This window comes from Eriocheir sinensis, chromosome 42 (assembly GCF_024679095.1).
Source record: "Eriocheir sinensis breed Jianghai 21 chromosome 42, ASM2467909v1, whole genome shotgun sequence".
Taxonomy (NCBI): Eukaryota; Metazoa; Arthropoda; class Malacostraca; order Decapoda; family Varunidae; genus Eriocheir; species Eriocheir sinensis.
The window spans coordinates 9,856,895-9,861,894 of NC_066550.1; the positions used below are offsets into that span (position 1 = coordinate 9,856,895).

The 5,000-nt window shown below is 35.1% G+C and overlaps 2 protein-coding genes across 6 annotated transcripts in view; both read right to left on the reverse strand.

Moving 5' to 3' along the window:
• LOC127009969 (keratin, type I cytoskeletal 9-like) overlaps positions 1-5,000 on the reverse strand; it is a 57,417-nt gene that overhangs the window by 25,113 nt on the left and 27,304 nt on the right. The gene's annotated exons all lie outside the window — the stretch shown is intronic.
• LOC127009970 (glutathione peroxidase 2-like) overlaps positions 4,108-5,000 on the reverse strand; it is a 9,347-nt gene continuing 8,454 nt past the window's right edge. Inside the window, exons 6-8 of one of the 5 annotated variants that reach the window (XR_007762669.1) lie at positions 4,962-5,000; positions 4,807-4,824; positions 4,108-4,669 (exon numbers count right to left, since the gene is read on the reverse strand). The exon at positions 4,962-5,000 is cut by the window's right edge and continues 462 nt beyond it. The gene's annotated coding sequence lies outside the window, so the exon portion shown is untranslated. The other 4 variants (XR_007762666.1, XR_007762667.1, XR_007762668.1 and 1 more) reach the window with 4 other exon arrangements.

The following is a 5,000-nucleotide window of genomic DNA, read 5'->3' on the forward strand; positions in this document are numbered from 1 at the left end:
TTCTAGTGGTATTTAAGATATCTATAAACATGTCTAGCTATAAATGACTGTATCTAGGGTATAAAATGTGGTGTTCATGGTATCTATAATCACTGTCTCTATAAATGACTGTATCTAAGGTATTTCTAGTGGTATTTAAGATATCTATAAACATGTCTAGCTATAAATGACTGTATCTAGGGTATAAAATGTGGTGTTCATGGTATCTATAATCCTGTCTCTATAAATGACTGTATCTAAGGTATTTCCAGTGGTATTTAAGATATCTATAAACATGTCTAGCTATAAATGACTGTATCTAGGGTATAAAAAGTGGTATTCAAGCATCTATAATCCTGTCTCTATAAATGACGGTATCTAAGGTATTTGTAGTGGTATTTAAGATATCTATAAACATGTCTAGCTATAAATGACTGTATCTAGGGTATAAAATGTGGTGTTCATGGTATCTATAATCCTGTCTCTATAAATGACTGTATCTTGGGTATAAAAAGTCTATTTGAGGTATCTAATTCTGTCTTTCTATAAATGACTGTATCTGTGTTATTTATAGTGGTATTCGAGGTGTCTATAGTTCTGTCTAGCTATAAATGCCTGAATCTATGGTTTAAAAAGACGTATTTGAGGTATTTATAATCTTATGGCTTGTCTTGGGCGTTCTAAACTATCTTCATTCTCTTTTTTTATTTTATTCCCTCTTTTTCTCTATCTTCTCTATCTCTTTCTTCCACTTCCTCCTCCTCCTCTTTATTATCTTCATTCTCTTTTTTTATTCCTTCTTTAACTTCTCTTTATTTCTCTCTTCTCTTTCTTCCACTTCCTCCTTCTCTTCTGTCTCGTCTCATCTTCCTTCCTCTTTTCTATCTTAATTCTCTTTTTCTTATTCCTTCTTTAACTTGTCTTTTTCTCTCGTTTCTTTCTTCCACTTTCTCCTCCTTTTCTATGCCACCTCTCCTTCTCTTTTCTGTACTTTCTCCCTCCTGCTTATTTCTTTCATTCTTTCTCTAACTTCTCTTTCTTTTACTTCTTCCTCCTCCTCTATCTCATCTCTCCTTCCCTCTTTACTCTTTCCCTCCTGTTTATTTCTTTCATTCTTTCTCTAACTTCTCTTTCTTTTACTTCTTCCTCCTCTTCTATCTCATCTCTCCTTCCCTCTTTCCTATCCTCCTCCTGCTTATTTCTTTCATTCTTTCTCTAACTTCTCTTTTTCTCCTCGTCTCTTTCTTAACTTCCTCCTCCTCTTCTTTCTCTTCTCTCCTTCCTTCCTCTTTCCCATCTTCCTCTTCCTTCTTTCTCTGACTTCTCTATCTCTCTCCTCTTCCTTCCACAGACCCATAATTTTGGAAGATTTTTTTGGGGGGGTGGGTCAGAGGGCATCATAGGTTCATTAGGAGGGGGGGTGGAGGGGGTGGAAGGGGGGCGAAGCTAGTATGTCCAGGTTGGGGGGGATAGGAAAGTCTTCAAAAATAGGCACGTACTCTTAGGTTCGTTTTTAGGCCTATATAGAAAACATTAGGGGGAGATATTGCCCCTCTACCCCCCCCCCCCTTCCCTGAAATTAAGGTCCTGATCTAAGGCATAAAAAAGTGCATAGGAAGGGTTATTTAAAGGTATCTATAAATCAATCTCTTGTGCTTTATCATGAGAGAACAGAAACATATATTTATCTTTTTCTTTATTTCTGTATTTATTTACCTGTTTATTTTAGTCTACGGTGAAAACTTGTGAGATGTAAATAGTTTTGATAGCGTAAATATAGCGTTGAGATCTTGATTACAGGTAGGAATAGGTGATGCAAAGGTGATTAAGAGGTGGTACTGTGTGTGTGTGTGTGTGTGTGTGTGTGTGTGTGTGTGTGTGTGTGTGTGTGTGTGTGTGTGTGTGTCCTTTCCTTTCCTCATTTACTCCCATCATTTTATCTCTTCAATTATCTTTCTTTTATATTCCTTCTTTCTTTCCTTCGTCTTTTAATTCCTCTTTCTCTTAATTTTCCTTCTTCTCTTCCTCTGTTTCATCTCCTGTTTCCTTCAACTTTCTATCTTCATTCTTTTTGTTTATTTCCTTCCTTTTATTAACTTCACTTTCTCCTCTTCCACTTTCTTCCTTTCACCTCCTCTTCCACCTCTACGCACCTCCTCTTCCACCTCTCCACATCTCTTCCACCTCTACGTATACTCCATATCATCTCTCCTCTTTATTTCTCTTTATTCATCTCCTTACTTTACCCTCTCCTTCCTTCTCTAGTCTTTCTCCCTTCATCTTTCCTTCCTCCTCTCTTTCATTCTTTCCTTTCTCGTGTGTGTGTGTGTGTGTGTGTTTATGTGTGTGTGTGTGTGTGTGTTATTTATATACCGCCCAGGGGAGTGTCTCGTGTTCCGTTTTCTTCTTGAGCGATCAAAGAAAATGGGGATGAGGCGACTTAGCGAAGGGGAAGCTTAGACAGATGGAAATTGATATGTGGGGGGCGGGGGAGGCTGGAGAGAGAGAGAGAGAGAGAGAGAGAGAGAGAGAGAGAGAGAGAGAGAGATTGCTATTGCTTATTTATTATTTTTCATTTTTTTATTTAGTGTCATATTTTCTTTTTTTCCCTTTTTTAACTTTTTTTTTCAAGTTTATATCCTTTTTTTTCCTTTTTTATCTTCTTTTCTATTTCATTATTCACTTCTTTATTTTATTTTTTTCTATTTTTTTTTATCTTATTCTAATTCTTTTTCTCCTCCTCCTCCTACAACTACGTACTACTACTACTACTACTACCACACATATAACAAGAGGAAACAAATCACAACAACTTCGAATATAAATAATTTAATAAGCAAAAAAAGGGGAAACTGTTTACATTCATTCAGGCGACAGCGAGGAAGCAACAAAATAACAAAAAAAATATATATATCACATAAAATCATACACTGCCTTATCATCGTAAATGGAATGTTAATAAAAGAGACAGAAGCGAGACCAGGTGTGTGTGTGTGTGTGTGTGTGTGTGTGTGTGTGTGTGTGTGTGTGTGTGTGTGAAATGAAAACATGTAATGGGAAATATATGTACGTGTATTTGTGTGTGTATACTTATAGATGTGTACGTGTGTGAGTATGTGTGTGTGTGTACCTAAATTTAACACGTACTTGAGTGAGTGTGCGTGTGTGTATGTGTATGTGTGTGTTTAATTTGTATACATGTGCGTTTTCTTGCGTACACCAATGTCTTAATGTTGTCTGTGTGTATTTTTTAAATTTTTTTAGCTGTGTCTGTCTGTGCTCTTTAAGGGAAACACCTGTCTGATCCGTGCTGGCTGATAAGAAGCTTACCTGTTGGGGGGGTTACCTGGACGATGCTGGTCTATATACCTGGATTTGTGTTGCTGTTTGTGTTTGTGTTGCTATGTATGTTTGTGTTGCTATATTACTTCTGCTTGTGTTGTTATATTAGTGTTGGTGTTTGTTGTAGTTTGTGTTTTAAGGCGTTTGTTTTGCTCTCTGTCTGTGTTTGTGTTCTTACCTATGTTTGTGTTGCTATATTACCCCTGTTTGTGTTGCTATATTTCTTCTGCTTGTGTTGTGATATTAGTGTTGATGTTTGTTGTAGTTTTTTGTGTGTTTTAAGGCGTTTGTGTTGCTCTATCTGTGTTTGTGTTGTTAACTTGTTACCTGTATTTGTGTTGTGGTTAAATTCCTTTCACGAAAAATATCACAAATATCTATTGGTTCAGTTTTCATGTCTAATATTTTCGTTATATATCAATTGAATATCCGACCGTTATCTCCAACTCACTGAACATTTATCACACACAATTTACTTTGAGAACAAACACTAATTAATTAATACCCATGATCGGTTGATGATTGTGTGATGATGTGTTTGTGTTGCTATCTACCTGTGTGTTTCTGTGTGTTGAAAGGTGTTTGTGTTCGGATCTACCTGTGTGTTGTTTGTGAGCGGGTGTTTGTGTGTTGTCACTGCTGTGTGTTTTATAACGTTTGTGTTGGCATCTTTCTGTCTGTGTTGTGTTAATTGTGTTGGCGTTTGTTTGTGTGTTGATGTGTTTGTGTTTCTATCTACCTGTGTGTTTGTGTGTGCTATCAGGCGTTTGTGTTAGTGTTTGTTTGTGTGTTGATGTGTTTGTGTTTCTATCTACCTGTGTGTTTGTGTGTGCTATCAGGCGTTTGTGTTAGCGTTTATCTGTGTGTTGTCTGCATGTTTTAAGGTGTTTGTGTTACTATCATTGTTTTTCGTGTGTTGAGGTGTTTGTGTTTATGTTTACCTGTATGTTGTATGTGGCCAGGTGTTTGTGTTTGCATTTACCTGTGATTTATGTTTGTGTTGCTTATATATGTTACTCCTGTTTGTGTTACTAATTCTACTTTTTTTTATATTATATCTACTTGCTTGCTTTACTTCTCTTTGTTGGTGTTTGTTTACTAGTTTGTTTGTTTGTTTGTTTTAGGATCAAGAGGAAAAGGTTTGGATACATTCGTTTTAGATTTGGATTTGGTTTTTTCTCTTTACCTTAAGTTGTTATTTTGTACAAGTTTGTTTTGCAATCTTAATCTTCCCTAAATATGGCGTTTTTTCCCTATTTTACATTTTCTTCTTTGTATTTATCACATATACATTATTTTCCTCTATATAAATCTATAACACATTTTTTTTGTTGCATATTGTTATTAGCTGTTTTTTATAATTTATCTTTCTGTAACAAATTTCCTTCTTTCATTGTTTCATTATTTTCGTTGTTACTTTATTTTCCTCTATATAATTCTATCACACATTTCTTTGTTGTTGTTGTTGTTGCATATTGTTATTACCTGTTTTCTATAATTTATCTTTCTGTAACAAATACCCTTCTTTTATAGTTTCATTATTTTCATTGTTACATTATTTTCCTCTATATAATTCTATCACACATTTCTTTGTTGTTGTTGTTGTTGCATATTGTTATTACCTGTATTCTATAATTTACCTTTCTGTAACAAAATCCCTTCCTTCATTGTTATATTAA